At 41.1% G+C, this 18697-nt stretch overlaps 1 protein-coding gene across 1 annotated transcript in view; it reads left to right on the forward strand.

Moving 5' to 3' along the window:
- Positions 1 to 18697, forward strand: part of MLNR (motilin receptor) — a 373900-nt gene that overhangs the window by 82668 nt on the left and 272535 nt on the right. The window lies entirely within an intron of this gene.

An 18697-nucleotide genomic window follows, 5' to 3' on the forward strand; every position in this document is an offset into this window, starting at 1 on the left:
TTTTACATACATGTACATGTATGAATGTATATTTTTATACTAACAGATTTAAATTAAAACAAGTTACAAAGACAGAAATGCTAAACAGAAAATGTATTCACATTCTCTTTTTCCTTTGAACAACACATGATACTCAGTCTTCTATACTGCTATTGTTTTTATGGGCCTATAATGCATGTTGCTATTTTGTCAAAGGCAGTAATAAAATAAGTTCTTACATAATTTCATATCTTAAGTTCTTCTATCACTTTACATCTTTATTTATAAAGTGTCCCAGAGACTCCCCCATTTGTGGAATACACTCCCTCTCCACGTCAAGCAGAGTACCTCATTATCCCTTTTTAAGCACTACCTGGATAACTAGATGGGAAACAGAAAATACATCCCTGGGATTCCACCTGTGTCCCTGCTGGACAGGCGCTCTGGGTGCTGACTTGCCTAAACATGGGCTAAACTCTTGGCTAGGCTTATAAGGGCCTCAGGGTTAATAGCCTAGTAACTTCCTATGATCCTATGAATTCAGAGCTAAAACAAATGTTGAGTTCCTTAAAGTGCTGTTATTGCCTTCTCTTCTGTCATGTTGAATACATTCTAAAATTTATATTCTGAATATCAAATCCTTATAACTCATTAGCAATTACATTTAAGTGCATAGCAGAATATGGTTACCTGCTTAATCTGCACTTTAGTTTACTCATTTCAAGGGAGTAGAAATATTCCTTGCACACAGTTTTAGATAAAGATGCATTCACATTATTCTGCCCCCCTCCAAATGCATTTTCTGTAAAGGTGGCTCTGGCTTGTGTGACCATAATGTCATTTATGTAAAATACAGAGTATTAAAGCTGACTGTACAAACCTCCAATGTAACGTCAACTAGTAGAAACACATTTTAGTTTTTTTGCCTTCAAATATACACACACACACACAAACACGACTTTAATATATTGTAATAACTTTTTCCTTTTCACTAAAGTGCATATTGTATATTGTACTTTCTTTGTTGTCTCTAAATATTTCTGTTAAATTCTATGTAAAACCGTCACTGTACCTGTCAATGTTATTCTTTTTTTTATTGGCGCTTTTCTCCCAGGGCCTCCTCTGAAAATGTGCTCACACCCAGATGGACTATCCTAGTCAACAAATGTAAAATTAATAAATAAACAAATGGTGTGGTTAAATGATATTTCACAATGCAATGTTTTTCCCATTAAAACTTGATTCAAAACTTATTTTATTTTATTTTATTTTTTTTACTTATTGGAGTAGGTGAACTACACCATAATAGTCTATTTTAGCCATTTATGTACAAAAATAAAAGCATGTATATTATAACTTGATAGTGAAAGCTTTAGATTTATTTGTTTATTTGTTTGTTGCTTATGCATTTATTTATTTACTTATCCATTCTATTTGTTGAATGGGGTAATCTCACTGGACAAGAGCCTATTTTCAATAGAGGTCCAGGGAATAAAGCTCCTCACTAAACTATGACAAATACAATAAGTAAAACAGATATCTGATAAGTTGAATTAGTAATGGGAAGAAGAACAATACAGAGCAAGAATGCAACACAGTACGACAGCACTCATGATTAGTTATTAACTTTGTTGCAAAACAGTCCATTATATTTTTCTGCATTTATACATTTGTTAACTAGTTAAGGAGAATGGCCTGAAGATCATTTCAGGAACAACCCAGGCTGGAGGTTTCTCACCAAGAAAATTCAGGGCCTTCACATATGCCCAACGTGGGCAGACTGAAGGCCATGTCAGTGTAGTCTGCATCTTATAGGCTGCTGAGATGCGATTTGTGCCTGGCTTATAGAGCAGTCTCGAACCCTGCTCTAATGCATATCCGCAAGTCAAATGGGACAAGATTCACTCACTCTAGGGATCGTAACCTAGCATGAGACATTAACGGGACATGCTGGAGAAACAGATATGTCTCCCAAAGATTGCCACGTGTCTGGAACAAACTCCCAATTCACATAAAACAGAGCTCGTCAATGACCCTGTTTAAGCGTAAGTTTTAAACTTAACTTAACTTAAGTTTTAAGTTTTAAAATTATTTTTATTAAGTTTATTAAGTTTATTCCAGAGGTTTGGAGGTGCTGAGTTATGAACCTGCTCCTCTGTCATGTTTTATTTATCTGTTGATAAAGCTTTAGATTCGTGGTTCTGACACTGGTGGAGAATACATGCATGGTAGTACCCATTTGGTTTGATGTCTTTTATATATGTACAGATAATGGTGGAGAAGGAAGAAACTGAGAAAGGACAAAAAGAAAAAGAAAAAATAAATAGAATGTTAATGCAAACATACTAAAGATCAGGTTATAGACACTTTATAGAAACAGAAGGTTAATATGATTAAGCGTAAGGGTGTTTCTAGATGACAATGTGGGAAACAGAAGTATCAGGAATGAGAAAGAGGGGTACAATTATATTAGTTTTATTATCAGTGTTAATGTCCTAGGTACGTATTAAGAACACAGTTATAGATAGATTCAGTGGGATACCTAAAGAACTGCTATAGCACTATGCATCTAGGCTGAAACATTATCAAAGCAATGAGTTTACAATCACACTTTTTGTCTCCCTTCTCCAAGGCTGCATGACTCAGAGTTAGTATAAATAAATAGGGGATGCCTGGGGGAGGGGGAGCAGAGTAGTTCACTATACCCGTAGCTTAATATCTTTTTCTGCTGCATTTTAAACTCATCATTTCAGTGAATTATAGATGACATGTGTTGTCATTCTGTTGTTAATTTGGATACTGTTTTAATGTTGTTGACTATACTGTGGCAATGTGCTGAATATTATTGGTAATTATTCTAAGGTACTGAATGTTAGTGGTGGTGCAGCGGTAGCGTTGTTGCCTCACAGCAAGAGGTTCTCCCGTTCGATTCTCGACTGGAGTGTGGGGAGTGCCTTCTGTCTGGAGTCTGCATGTCCTCCCCGCGGTTGGGTGGGCGTTCGAAAGACATGCGTAAATGGGCGTGCCTTCATTGAAGGTTGAATGTCAAGCTGGCACCTCAGCGTTCATGAAAATCTACTGCCAATCATTAGCGGACTGGAGTTCCGCTGTGGCGACCCCTAACCGGGAAAAGCCAAAAGACAACTACAACTGAATGTTAAAATAGTTAGAGGAGCAAATACTGTGTTGCTACTAGGAGAAACAGCAGCAGCATGTTTGATGGGAGAAGTTAGGGAAAAAAAAGAAAGAGCAATGGGAAATACAAATTGCATGGCTTTATTGGACAAAGGATGACTTTAGATAATTTCAGCGAAGCTGGTTTCACATAAAGTAAGACAACAGTGACATAAATTAGAACTCACATTTAGAAGAAGGTCAGGTGCAGGGTGCAGGATTCTAGGCTGACTGGGCAGGTTATTAGTGTTTTTGGAAAGGTAGGAAGGTGGTAGGTTTTGAGATGGAGACAACATGAGTTCCATAGCTTAGAACTTGCTATAGAGAAGCAATCCTCTGGACAAGAGAGATGACATGAAGGCTGGGGTCCTAAGATGTCTGGAAGGTGTTTTGGGAATGAGTTTCTTTCATTAGGTTTAAAGTAATTCAAGAGAAAGAGTTTGTGAAGCAAAGATGGTATATAATTGGAGTGGAAATGGATGGATAAAACTCTTGCATTGGATAATGAGTCACACTGGTGTTTAGGGAGGAAAATTGGGTTCCTATCACGTAGTCGAACTTTTACAAATTCTAACCAAATATGGTCGAGACCATAAGTTAGAATTTGTAAAAGTTTGAGCGTTTCAATGGAAATCTCAATAAGTGGAGGTTTCCATTTTGTTCAATGGGGTGCAATCTCGGAGTTGGTATATTTAAGTATTAGGGGTGTGTGGTGGGTGCAGCCCCCCACATGGGGGGGGTGCAGGGGCTTGCCCCCCTGTTTAAAACAATTTATTTTGTTTTCTGTTTTTTTTTTTTTTTATCCATAGTCAAAGTTTTGTAACTTCAAACATTATGTGTTCGAAGTTATAAGACTTCGACTATGTGATATAGACCCAGGAAAATCTATTTTTTTTTATTTGGGTGTGTAAGATGTTGATGCTTTTGAGTGAAGTTGCTACTAAACAAAATATGTATTATAAACTGGAACTTATGGCTAAACAGGCTATATTGTATTCAGAGTCATGCTGGATATGATGGATGTTTTTTATTTTGGCATAAAAACTGCAGTTTGTTTTGTTTCTGCAATAAATATAAATGAAAGTGAAAGAAGTGTCAATCCAGACACATAAATATTTAATTGGAGTGACCTGTTCTGTGGGAGTACCTAAATGGGTGTGAATGGTGAAGTATACTTTAATTGACCACAAACTAATCAATACATTGAATGATCAAAATAATGAATTTTATAAAAGAACTATTTAAAATAAAAATAAGACTATTTTTGTGTGTTCTCATTGACGAGAATTTAATTTCTTATGCTACTGGCTAAGCGTAAGATGGCAAATGAAATAGTAAGTGTGGCCATATACTGAGATAATATATTCGCTGTATCATCAGCAAGACTGGGGGAGTGCCAGCAGATATGCTGTCTGTATAAATAAGATAATTAGGGGATATTATGTGGTTGAAAGCTTAGTGATGAAGTTAGAAGACAAAAGTGGATATTGAACCAAGGGTATAGAAACTTAGAAAGGGGTGGGTGGAGAGACAGAGGTATTGCAAGAGACTCAAATGGCTATTTTATTTAAGTAATATTTGATGCTGAATGGGAAAAAGGGGTGACAGACTGAGTCAAATCATTTGGCTGTGTCAGTAAAATCAGGTGCCGATAATTTGACATCGTTCATGCTATTATAAATAGATACTGTCAGTGAAGGTGAAAAGTGCAGTAATGGTGTGATATTCTTTGCAGAAGTTGTGTTGCTTATGCCACAGAACACTGAAAGATTCTAAATATTCCCTCAATTGGGAGGACCATAGTTTTTTCTAGGAGTCTGGAGACGGTTAAGATAACTGAGATAGGCTGTTAATGACTAGAGAAGGTAGTGTTGAGAAAGTTGAGGACATTCGGTAATGGGATTATGCTGGCTGATTTCCAGAAAGTCAGGAAGATCCCTTTAAAAACTGAGATTTTTTACATGTTAAAGAGATATGGCTATGAATGTGTTACAGGTGTAGATAAATCAGGGATGTAGGGTATCTCCCCTCAGGCACTTGTAGGGTTGTAATGTCTGCAGCTATTTATTTATGGTAGGGATTTGTACTGGAATAGGTTAGAAGTAGTGAGTGCTGGATGAAGAGAGAGTGTTCATAATGTGTGGTTGGGTGGGACTGAAAGAAGAATATGAGAGTTCAGTACTGGTTAAGTGTTTTGAATGCAAGTTAGAAACAGAGCAAGCAGTGTAATGTTGTATCATATAATATATTTCAGTGCTTACCATAGCATTTTAGTGTTATTTTAAAGAGGTGCTGGTCTACTTTTGTGTGGCCTTCTTTCTTAGTGACCAAAGTAAGCATCATCATAGAGTGGCATATTTCTGACTAATATTTTATACTTATTGCAATGAACAGTAGCTAACTTGATGGTAACAACTGCATTCTCCTAGCTGATTGCTGGATTTGGAAATAAAACCACCTAGCAGAGCTAGCAGCCTTAGTGTCAATGGTATATCCTTCATTTTTTTAAAATGCATTACATAAACATACATTTTGTATGTCAGAATTATTTATGCATCTTCAGTGCTGAGTACTTCAGGTTGGTTTAATAACACTAACTAATTAACCATTTACTGAGGCTGCCGAGTACATGTAGCAGAAACAGTCAGCCAGAATACTGTGAGAGCCAAGTACACGTGAGTTTAATGAACAAAATCAATTAAACCTCACTCTGATAGCTTGTGGGTAATGGAGAGTGGTGTATTTTCTTAGTGTGACCAGAGTACTAGCTAAACATTGCTATAGCACCAAGGAGCTGACCTGCATATGAAGCTGGAAACATGAATGTAATGCTGGAAAATTGGCACGTAGTTCTTTCTCCAAATGTGAGAGACAGTGATAAGCAATGTGCTACAGCCACATTGCATCTTAGTGTACATAATCACCCTTAATGCAGTTCAGTTATAAAACATTACCAGACAGTATCTTTTGGTTCTCTTTTGCCTGTTAAACAACAGAGCAATGATATGGGAGAGAGACTGTGCCTCAAAGCAGCATGGATTTATTCTGACACATTTTCCTTTCATTTGATAACACTCAAAACATTATTTAGTCTATTAGAAAGAGATTATTGTTTATGATGTGTTTGTGTGTGAAATAAACTGATAAATCCTCATGGAAAATAATGTATTCACTTATTATTTATTTAAATTTGTTAGCCAGTGTAGGGTGCTGATCCACTTGGACCATTTTCAGGCTCAGCTTGGAATACCCAGTAAGAGAAATGAAAAGAAAAACAATATATAAAAACTATATGCATACAATGTAAACATTTAAGGATGACACATAAATAAGAGGAAGAAGGAATTGCACACCTACAGAATATCAAGAAAAAGGTGCAAGATAAACAGCCAACCCAAGAATAAGCCTCCCCAAATTACTCTATTTATTATGTACAATATTTAAATTTAGATGAAAAAGGAAGGGGAAATGAGTACCCCCCTCTCACCCCCTAGAGAGTCCATCTCTATGCCAGAAGAATGCAAAGTTCCTGTAATCATGGCTGCACAGGTAAAAAACACACTCTCCAAAGCCAAGAACACTGCATCCATGGGACCTGACAATAACCCAGGCTGCGTTCTACATGAACTACAGAACGAACTAGCACCCCACCTAAGTACCATGTTCAATCATAGCCTCACCTCAGGCTTTGTGCCCACTGAATGGCGCACTGTGACGATTATCCCACTCCACAAAGGGGGAGCCATGATGGACCCTGGGAACTACCACCCCATTAGCTTGATGAGCCTGGTCTGTAAGGCCATGGAATGTATCATCATGGAACTCATAAACAAAGACATTGGTAATCTCCAAACTCTGGATCCCACACAGTTCGGGTTTGTAAAAGGCAGATCATGTCTCCTAAACCTGATAGACGTCTTTGAAGCAGTCACCAAAGCCATAGATGAGGGTAAGGTGGTTTACACAGCCTATCTAGATCTCGCCAAGGCTTGTGATACCATCCCCCACTCTGGAATTATAGATAAACTCACTAAGCTAGGTATAAATCCCTATGTCACAAGATGGGTTGCCAACTGGCTCATGGACAGAACCCACATTGTGAAAGTAGCAGACTCCAAATCTGACTTCAGACCAGTGACAAGTGGAGTACCACAGGGTTCAGTCCTGGGTCCTCTCCTGTTCGGTATCTACTTCTCTGAAGTACAGGCTAACACAGAAGTTCTTTGGCTAATGGAGTTTGCAGATGACTGCAAACTGGTAGCCATAATCAAAACTCCTAACGATGTGGACATCTTACAAAAAGGCCTCACTGGGACAGATGCCTGGTGTCAAAGCCATGGCCTGAAGCTCAGTGCCAAAAAATGCATTGTCATCACCTTTGGAAAAAACTCTGTACCCATGAACTACCACACAGGTGGTAGTCTACTTAACACCGAAAGTGTGATAAGAGACCTTGGGACACAGGTGGACAGTAGTCTCTCCTTTGATAATCACATCACCACAGTGGTCAGGAAATCCTTCTATGTGGCACACCTCATCACAAAAGGTTTCTCATCCAGAAAAAAAGAGGTCATTGTTTCCCTCTACTCATCACTCATTAGACCCATTATAGAGTACAACGCCCCTTTTGGTATGTACCTCACAAGACATCTACAACAACTGGAAAGGCCACAGAAATACCTCACAAAGAGGATTACTGGCCTCAAACATATGCCCTACGCAGACCGTCTCAAAAAACTCCAGCTTTATTTCGTCGCATATCGCCTACTCAGAGGCAATCTCTGCCTAACATATAAAGCTATGTCAAACCCAGAGCTGTTGGGCATGCTCCACTTAAAAAAATCCCAATCCCTTCGAGCTACATGCTGTAGGGACCTAAACCTTGTCACCACAATAAACAGAACATGCTGGAGGGATAAATTCCTGTCCCAGAGACTTCCCATACTCTGGAACAGACTACCTATCTATGTCAAACAGAGCTCCTCATTAGCACTCCAAGAAAAATCTTGATGATTGGTTGGCAAATAGGAAATTCACCCCGGGGATCACTTCTGTGGCTCTGCTCGACAGGGGCACAGGAAAATAATTTTCTTGGGTTTTGACAGCCAAGGTACCTTTTTGGCTAGGCTTATATAGGCCCTAGGGCCAATAGCCTAGTACCTACCTATGAAACTATAAACCTATGAGTGGAAGGAAAATATAAGTAGAAGAATTTGTGAGTGTGGCAAAGAGAGACAAAGTGAGTGTGTGTGTGCGTGTGTGTGTGTCACAGAGATACAGAGAGAGAGAGAGAGAGAGACAGTGAGTGAGAGTACATGTGTGTGTGTGTGTGTGTGTGTGTGTGTGTGTGTGTGTGTGTGTGTGTGTGTGTGTGTGTGTGTGTGTGTGTCACAGAGAGAGAGAGAGAGACAGTTTGTGTGTCTGTGTGTGTCTGTGTGTGTGTGTGTGTGTGTGTGAGTCACAGACAGAGAGAAACAGAGAGACAGTGAGTAAGTGTGTGTGTGTGTGTGTGTGTGTGTGTGTGTGTGTGTGTGTGTGTGTGTGTGTGTGTGTGTCTGAGACAGAGAGAGGCAGAGAGAGAGAGACAGTGAGTGTATGGGTGTGTGTGTGTGTCTGTCACAGAGAGAGAGAGAGAGACAGCGAGTGAGCGTACGTGTGTGTGTGTATGTCATAGAGAGATAGATAGAGAGACAGTGAGTGAGTGAGTGAGTGAGTGTGCGCATTTGTGTATGCATGCGTGTGTGTGTGTGTGTGTGTGTGTGTGTGTGTGTGTTAGAGAGAGAGAGAGAGAGAGAGACAGTGCGTGAGTGTGTGTGTGTGTGTGTGTGTGTGTGTGTGTGTGTATGTATATTTGTGTGTTTATGTGTGTTTGTGTGTGTTTATGTGTGTTTGTGTGTGTTTGTGTGTGTTTATGTATGTGTTTGTGTGTGTGTGTGTGTGTGTGTGTGTGTGTGTGTGTGTGTGTGTGTGTGTATGTGTTTGTGCATATGTGTGTGTGTGTGTGTGTGTGTGTGTGTGTGTGTGTGTGTGTGTGTGTGTGTGTGTGTGTGTGTGTTACTGTGTGCGCTTGTGTGAGTCTGTGTTGGGTATAGTAACATCTCTCTGAAAATAAAAAAAATCATAAATGCAGCTTAATCTAATCCAAATAGGTAAAAAGACAAAACTGTGAAAAAAAAAATTTTTTTTCAGTGAAATTCATACTGAAATTTCACAGTACAACAATGTACAGAAAGTTACATAGTTTTGTTAAACAAGCTTACAGATGAGGCCATTGCGAACTTGTAATCTTTCTTGTGAATTTACCAAGTCCGACACGTGCATGTGGTTTTAATATTTTGAAGGGCAAAAGCATTTCATATGAGAGACTCCCACATACAGGATATAGGACACCACACACTGCTTAACCCTAATCTTTAACCTCAATTCCAAATCTAAACCTAGGACTAACCCTAAACCAAATCCTAAATGTAATCTTAAAGTCACTGACTCATTCATGTACAGTAGCTGCATTCAACCAAATGGCATATCATTCAAGCCTGACTAAAGGACTCGCTGAAACTGGTCTCATCGAAAAAACCTGTGAACAAGTTGCCTGTTGCCATAATTAAATAATCAATCACCATTTTACACAGCATTCATTAGAAAGGAGCTAGAAATTAGATATTTGTGTGTGTGTGTGTGTGTGTGTGTGTGTGTGTGTGTGTGTGTGTGTGTGTGTGTGTGTGTGTGTGTGTGTGTGTGTGTGTGTGTGTGTGTGTGTAAAATAGGCTGAAATATTTATTGGGAAAATAACTGCTGTACTTTTTTATTTCTGAGACAGAATTTTGGTCATTTGAATACAATTATACTGTGTATCTTGCCAGAAAGGGAGTATGCCTGAGGGACGCTGCCCATAAATTGAGCAGCAATACTTCATAGAAAAATAATTATAACACCATTTTTCATGACAGACTTTCTGACATTTGGTCTTATGTCGAAAGAGTGAACTTTTCAGAAAGAAGTCATTGGTTATTCTGGAAAGGTAGACTGCATGTAAACCATGCTGAAATAGTTTCTGAAAAATAATTCTAGTTATCAATGTTTCTATATTGCACTCATCATTTTATCACAAAGAAGGATACCCTTTTAGAAGGAGCATTCTTGTAGATCGTCTGTGGATGAAATGAACAGAAATAATTTCTAGGAAAAGGATTTTGCAGTTTTTGTTTTATAAGCAGAGTTTTGGTCACTTGTTCAGAGTGAAATGAAGCATATCGTATCATATAATTCCTGGCTAGTCCATACCCTTAGCTTCGTATACTTTTCTACAACTCTACTGCAAACTTACTAGTCAATAAATTGGATACTTTCTTTCTCTTCTACCGCTCTCATCATCGCTATAGTGCAGCTAACACTTCTCTCCCTTGTGCAAACAACAAGATTTGCGTAAGTTTTATAGTTTGATTCCCTGACATATAATATATTGAATCGCTCCATATCTCTCTGACATATTATGTATTAGAAATGTTCTATATGTCCTCTTACTTCTTGTATCATGATGCTTTATCCTTACTTGTAAATGTATGCATTAGTATCCGTGTATAATTTATGTGTATCTTTCATCATGTTTTGTACCATCATTTTATTGGACAATATGTTGTTTACTAAATGTGGAGCTTTTCTCTCCGTGCCTCTACTGAAAAAGGACTTGTGTCCAGTTGGAGTTTCCCGGTAACCAAATATAAAATAAATAAATAAAACCCGCATTTGCAAGGTTTTTGTGCTAGTATACAGCTCAGCAAGTTCCTGCCTGGTGCCTTGTAGAGTTCTACAGCAGCAGAGAAACTAAAGAGAGACTTTGGAGTGATTAAGTATCATTTTTCTGCATTTTCTTGCTGCCTTTAGCTAATTCTGCCTAAAATGCCGATTTTCTAGAGTTTCTGTGATTTTAAAAGCTTGTTTCAGCTACATATTGTACTTATTTTACTGTCTGCACTTTAACAAAGTCAATTTTGTGTTTAAATTACCTGTTTAACTGTTGTAGGCTACACACTCAAGTGTGACAGCCATTTATGTGCATTTAAAATGTTTTTTTGATTGTATCTGTTTTATTTTCTGAAAAAAAAAAAAAAATACTTGTTTTCCCACCTTTCTAAGCTAGTTTAGTCCATTTTTTAGGTTAGTGCTGAATTCAGGGCTGTGTTACAAGTTTCTGTGTTTGCCCATACCTTACTTGGATAGAAGGAAGTTTCTCTGTTCACTGTGAGAGAGGGAGCTTTGAGCAGCCTATCTGTCCCTGGAGGAGTGGTTTCAGCCCAGTAATTAGTAGTTTATTGGCCATTTTGGGCTAATTTTTATCTCTGTCATTTCCCTGCTATAAAACCTGCATTTGTGTGGTTTTGCATGCTGGGCAGCACTGGTTAGCTAGGGTATAACTATTCCCGGCAACACAAAGTCTACTCTTCAATTTTTCCCTTGGAACTAGACAAACTTTCAACTTAAGCACTCAAATCATTTATTTCTCATCCCTGCACTTGCCCAGAACTCATAGCAAGCACTAATAAACCTTAGCACTAGACCCCCCTATACTGTAGAGAAGGACAAGGCTCTCTATTCGACCTTACCAGCCAATCAGTAAAACAGTTCACTGTACCTATCCAGGCATGTCCAAAGGGCAGTTTCAGGTGTACTCCAGTCCAACTGGTGAATCTGGGCATTGTGAGGCAATGTTACAATTGCTTCATGTACACAGACAACCCTCTCCTCCTTCCACCAAACACTAATACATGCGTGAGATGCGATTATACAGCCAAACTGGAGGCTAAGCTCTCTCAACCCAAGACTGGACTAGGCAGTCAAGAGGAGAAGGGAATTACTTGCATCACACCACCAGTCTCACATAGACCTATGAAACCAGCACTGGCAAAAAACCACACATAAATACACAAAAACATACTCGGAGGCTCTAAATAAAAATCTGCAAAAGCAACAGAGACCTCCAAAGCAGACCTCCAAGCAACCGCCACCCCCCAACACAAACCATGAAACACATACTTCACAAAACCAGTGTGCCACAAAATCACAGCCCTTAAGGCAAAATAACATACACAACACACTAGTAATAGGTGACTCTATAGTCAAGCACACTGACGTCCCACTCACTAGGCTGAACAAGGAGAAGGTTGTTGTTAGTTGTCTGATGGGTGCCAGGATCTGACACATAACACAAGCACTCAGGTCACTCCAGAACAAGTACAAATATGACTCAGTCATTGTCTATGTTGGTGTGAATGACCTGAGCCATACCTCCCTGGACTACATGAAAAGAAACATGGAGGAGCTCTCTGATCACGTAGCCCAGGCTGGTATGACCCTGACCCTGAGTAGCATCCTGCCCTCACCAAGAATGATACCACGGTATAGAGAAGAAACTATCAATTTCAACAATTGGCTATGCTTCTGGTGTCATTCAAAGGGGATCCAGTGTCTGTCAGCTTGGGATGACATGCTCGACAAGCCATGCTGCATTGCTAGAGACGGCTTCCACCTATCACTCTTAGGCTTTCAAATACTGGCCAAAGCACTTGCCATCCCCATAGTGCCATTTTTAGGCAAGGTTCAAAAGACAAACCCACTGCCATAAATAGCACAAGTAACAAAAAACTGAGGGTAATGCTGCTCAATGCCAGAAGTCTAAACCTCAAAATGCACACACTCAAGACACTCCTCAGTATGGAGAAAATCGATATATGTGCAGTAACAGAAACCTGGTTTAAGGCTCCAGAGAGGCACCCCAGCACTACCAGGCTACAACTCATACCATACATTTCAGCCACAAAACCCAGACCGAAATACAAAAGGTGGGGGAGTATCCATATTCATCAAGGATACCCACACCTCAAGGTTAGTGGCACAGCTTGATGTTTCAGAAATCATCCACGAGCAACTAACAATGGGCAAAACTGCTATTCAAATTATAGCTTGTTACAGATCACCCACCATGTCCCAGGACCCGCACTCCACATTCCTGGAAACAAAAGGAGGGGGAGTATCAATATTCGTCAAAGATACCCACACCTCCAGGTTAGTGGCACAGCACGAAGCATCAGAGACTATCCATGTGCAACTAACAGTGGGTAAAACTGCCTTCCAGTTTATAGCCTGCTACAGACCACCCTCCCAAACCCAGGAACCCCACTTGGCCTTCCTGAGAACACTGGAAAATATGAAGGTCTCTCCAAACACCATTATATTGGGCGACTTCAACTACCCAAACATAGACTGGGAGCATTACTCTAGCTCCAACACCCTAGCCCAAAGGTTCCTAGAATTTATAAACTCAAATGCAATGGAACAACTTGTTACCACTCCCACAAGAGGGGAAAACATACTGAACTTGATCATCACCAACATGGGGACTCTATGCTCCAGACCAGAAGTGTATCCCCCACTGGTAAGATTGGACCATAAACTAATCTCACTGGATATTCACATCCTGACCCCACCCCCTGCCCAGAAAACCACAGTGAAAAACTTCTCTAAAGCAAATTTCACACTCCTCAAAACTGAGGTGGAATCCTTCAAAGCCCCCAGGCCTGTGGAAAATATGGCCCAGACCATAGAATCCTTTATAAACGCATTCTATGAACACCTTCAGGAATGCATGGATCATGCAATCCCAAATAAAACCAAGACCCAATCCTCCAAAGGCAGACGTCCTGTCTGGTGGACCCCAGCCATAAACAAACTATACAATAGAAAGAGGAAGCTACTACATGATAGAGCAAAATCCCAAAAAGGGAAGGCATCTCTGATCAGTATTAGCAAAAAAACTATGGGCACTCAGCTTCGAGAGAAAAATTGCACAGGACACTAAGGATAATCACAAGGCTTTCTTTAGTTATGTTAGGAACTTGGGTGGGAATTACCAGATATGCTCAGAATTAGTCCAAAATGACAAAAAAATACACCGAACCCACAGACATTGCCAACATCCTAGCTGACAGGTTCAGCGCAACCCCCCCCCACCAAAAGGGAAAATATCTATCCCAGCAGAGTGCTGCCCCCTGATATCTCAGATGCTCAGGTAAGAGCCGCCCTCTCCAAAGCCAAAAACACAGCATCAATGAGACCAAACGGTGTCCCGGGCTGCGTCCTACATGAACTCCAAGAAGAGCTAAACCCAAACATAAAACTATTGTTCAGTCTCAGCCTTACTACAGGATATGTACCCAAAGAGTGGTGTACAGCAACAGTGGTCCCTCTCCACAAAGGTGGTGCCTCAACGGATCCTGGAAACTATCGCCCCATAAGCCTGACTAGCTTGGTCTGCAAAGCTATGGAAAGGATCATCATGGACCTCATAAATAAAGATATTGGGGACCTACAGACACTGGATCCTACCCAGTTTGGCTTTGTTAAGGGCAGATCCTGCCTCTTAAACCTCGTTGATTTCTTTGAAACAGTCACAAAGGCCATTGACAAGGGGAAGGTGGTCCACACAGCCTACCTGAACCTCGCAAAAGCCTTCGATACAATACCCCACTCGGGCATTATAGATAAGCTCACCAGCTTAAATATAAACCCTTATGTCACTAGATGGGTTGCAAACTGGCTCAAGGACAGATGGTTAGAATTGCTGGAGCCATGTCAGACCCCAAACCAGTTACAAGTGGCATCCCACAAGGCTCAGTCCTGGGACCTCTCTTGTTCGGTATATATTTCTCGGAGATACAGGCCAACACGGAAGGACTGTGGCTGACCAAGTTCGCAGATGACTGCAAACTGGGCACCATAATAGACTCTCCAGCCGACACAAGCATCCTCCAAAAGGGCCTCATAGAAACAGACAACTGGTGCCAGAGCCATGGCCTCAAGCTAAACGCCAAAAAGTGTATACTCATCCCCTTTGGCAAAAACAAAGTGCCCACAAATTATCACATAGGTGGTAATCTATTAAGTACAGAAGAAGTAATTAGGGGCCTGGGGACCCAAGTTGATAGCAATCTCTCATTTGACAACCAATTGGCCAAACTGGTTAGAAAAACATTTTATATAGCCCACCTAATCATGAAGGGATTCACATCTAGATCAGGGGAGGTCATCGTGCCTCTTTACTCATCCCTCATCAGGCCCATAATTGAGTACAATGCCCATTTTGGGATGTACCTTACCAGACACCTGCAACAACTGGAAAGACCCCAAAAGTACCTCACCAAGAGGATCAAAGGGCTCAAACAGATGCCATATGCTGCCCGCTTAAAGAAACTCCAGCTCTACTCAGTGGCATACCGCCTGCTCAGAGGCGATCTGTGCCTGACGTATAAAGTCATGTCCAACACGGAATTAATGGACATGCTGCACCTCAGAAAATCCAAATCCCATCGAGCTACGTGCTCGGGAGACTTGAACCTCAGCACTGAAATAAATAGGACATGCTGGAGGGACAGATTCATAACCCAGAGGCTCCCTTCACTCTGGAATAGAATCCGAGTCCAGGTTAGGCAGAGTCCCTCATTGACTCTCTTCAAGAGGAATCTTGATGAGTGGATGGGAGATTGTAGGTTTACCCTGGGTATTACTTCTGTGTCACTGTTAGACAAAGGCACAGTATACTAACCTCGAAAAAGGGCATAGCAAAATTAATTTAAAATGGGTGGCGAAAGCCAAACACACTCTGGCTAGGCTTATAAATGCCCTAGGGCAGATAGCCTAGTATGAACCTATGAACCTATAAACCTATGAACTGGGAAACATAAAGGTCCCACCAAACATCCTGATATTGGGTGATTTCAATTATCCAAACATTAACTGGGAGAACTACTCAAGTGTGAACTCCCTGGCCCAACATTTCCTAGAATTTATAAACGCAAACGCCCTGGATCAACTGGTTAACACCCCCACCAGTGGTGACAACATATTGGACCTGGTCATCACCAACATGGGTGACTGGTGTTCCACACTGGAGGTCAACCCCTCGCTGGTTAGATCTGACCATAAACTAATCACGCTGGATATCCACATTCCGCTACCACCCCCGGTCAAAGAAACCACCGTGAAAAACTTTTGAAAAGCAAACTTCACATTACTTAAACCAAGGTGGGAAGTTTTAAAGCCCCCATGCTAAAGGATAACGCTGTCCAAGCTGCAAAATCCTTTACTAATGCACTGTACAGGTACCTACAAGAATGCATGGATCGTGCTATCCCAAACAAAACCAAGACTCACGCCTCCAAGAAAAGGAAACCTGGTGCTGCCATAAACAAGCTATACAACAGAAGGAGGAAACTAGTACAGAAAAGAGTAAAATCCCAAGAAGGGAAGACATCCCTGATCAGTATTAGCAAGAAACTACATTCCCTCATAAAATCATCCAAGGCTAGCTTCGAAAGGAAAATTGCCATGAACTCCAAAGATAACCACAAGGCATTCTTTAGCTATGTCAGGAATCTAAGTGGCAATTCTCAGATCTGCTCAGTTAGTGCAGAATGACACAAAATACACTGAACCAACCGACATAGCCAACATCCTGGCAGACAGGTTCAGTGCAAACTTCACCCCCGTCTCATCCCCAAAAGGGCCCATAACTATACCAGAAGAATGTAGTGCCCTTGAAATCACAGACACTCAGGTTAAAACAGCCCTTTCCAAAGCCAGCATCAATGGGACCGGACGGTGTCCCAGGCTGCATCCTACATGAGCTCAAAGATAAACTAACCCCTCACCTAAACACACTGTTTAAACTCAGCCTCTCCACAGGCTACGTGCCCACAGAGTGGCGCACAGCAATAGTTATTCCACTCCACAAAGGTGGAGCCACAACGGACCCCGGGAACTATCGCCCTATAAGCCTGACTAGCTTGGTCTGCAAAGCTATGGAAAGCATCATCATGGATCTCATTAACAGAGACACTGGAAACCTCCAAACACTGGACCCAACCCAGGTCGGCTTTGTTAAGGGCAGATCATGCCTCCTAAACCTGGTGGACTTCTTTGAGACAGTTACCAAGGCTATAGACGAGGGAAAGGTGGTCCACACAGCCTACCTAGACCTCGCTTAGGCCTTCGGCACTATTCCCCACTCAGGTATTATAGACAAGCTCACCAGCCTGAACATAAACCCCTACATCACGAGATGGGTTGCCAACTGGCTCACGGACAGAACCCACATGGTAAGAGTTGCAGGAGCTAGGTCTGACTCTAAACCTGTTACAAGTGGTATTCCCCAGGGCTCAGTCCTAGGACCCCTCCTGTTCGGCATATACTTCTCAGAGGTACAGGCAAGCACAGGAGGACTATGGCTCACCAAGTTCGTAGAGGACTGCAAACTAGGGGCTATAATTGACTCTCCGGCTGACACAGACATCCTCCAAAAGGGTCTCACTGAGACAGATACCTGGTGTCAAAACCATGGTCTCAAGCTAAATGCCAAAAAGTGCATAGTCATCCCCTTTGGAAAAAACAAAGTATCCACAAACTACCACATAGGTGGTAGCCACCTAAATACGGAAGACGTAATAAGGGATCTGGGGACCCAAGTAGATAGTAACCTCTCCTTTGATAATCACATTGCCAAAGTGGTTAGAAAATCCTTCTATGTGGCCCACCTAATCACAAAAGGGTTTGCATCAAAGAGGTCATTTGGGATGTACCTTACAAGTCACCTGCAACAACTGGAAAGACCACAGAAGTTCCTCACCAAGAGGATCACTGCCCTCAAACAGATGCCCCATGCAGCTCGACTGAAGAAACTACAGCTGTACTCGGTGGCATACCGCCTATTCAGAGGTGATCTCTGCCTGACATACAAGGCCATGTCCAACCCAGAATTGATGGACATGCTCCACCTAAAGAAAACCATATACCCTCGAGCCACATGCTCCAGGGATCTAAACCTCACCACAACAATAAATAGGACGTGCTGGAGGGATAGATTCCTGTCCCAGAGACTTCCCATGCTCTGGAACAAGATTCCAATCTACATTAGGCAGAGCTCCTCGCTAACACTCTTCAAAAGAAACCTTGACGAGTGGATGGAAAACAGAAAGTTTACCCCAGGGATTATTTCAATGGCTCTGCTGGACAGAGGCACAATGAACTAATCTAAGGGGGTGGTGAAAGCCAACACATTCCAGCTAGGCTTATAAATGCCTTTGGGCAGATAGCCCAGTACCTACCTATGAACCTAAATAAAATATCAGAATGGGAATATTCATAAGGACAGTTCATGTACATGAGGACCTGAAATGCTTTCAGCTTTTACTTTTTAGACAACATTTCTTGAACTTCATCATTATCAGAGGAAGTGTATTCTGACAAAATGGGATTATGCTGAGGAGGAATGTCTGTGAAATGAACTGAAATAGGTCAGTGAGAAAAATAAGGTTTTCTTTTTTTTTAAACAGAGTATTGATTATTTGCATATAATAATATAAGGGATGATGCCTTGTCAGAATGGTATTGTTTACACTGGAGTGTGGGATGGAAGTTTGTGTATGAAAGGAGATTAAATAATCCTCACAAGCATTTTAGATGTATTATATTGACATTTCCTGGCTAAGGTCTA

The sequence above is a fragment of the Protopterus annectens genome, chromosome 5.part1 (genome assembly GCF_019279795.1).
Source record: "Protopterus annectens isolate FY-2018-M chromosome 5.part1, PAN1.0, whole genome shotgun sequence".
In the NCBI taxonomy this organism is placed as follows: domain Eukaryota; kingdom Metazoa; phylum Chordata; order Ceratodontiformes; family Protopteridae; genus Protopterus; species Protopterus annectens.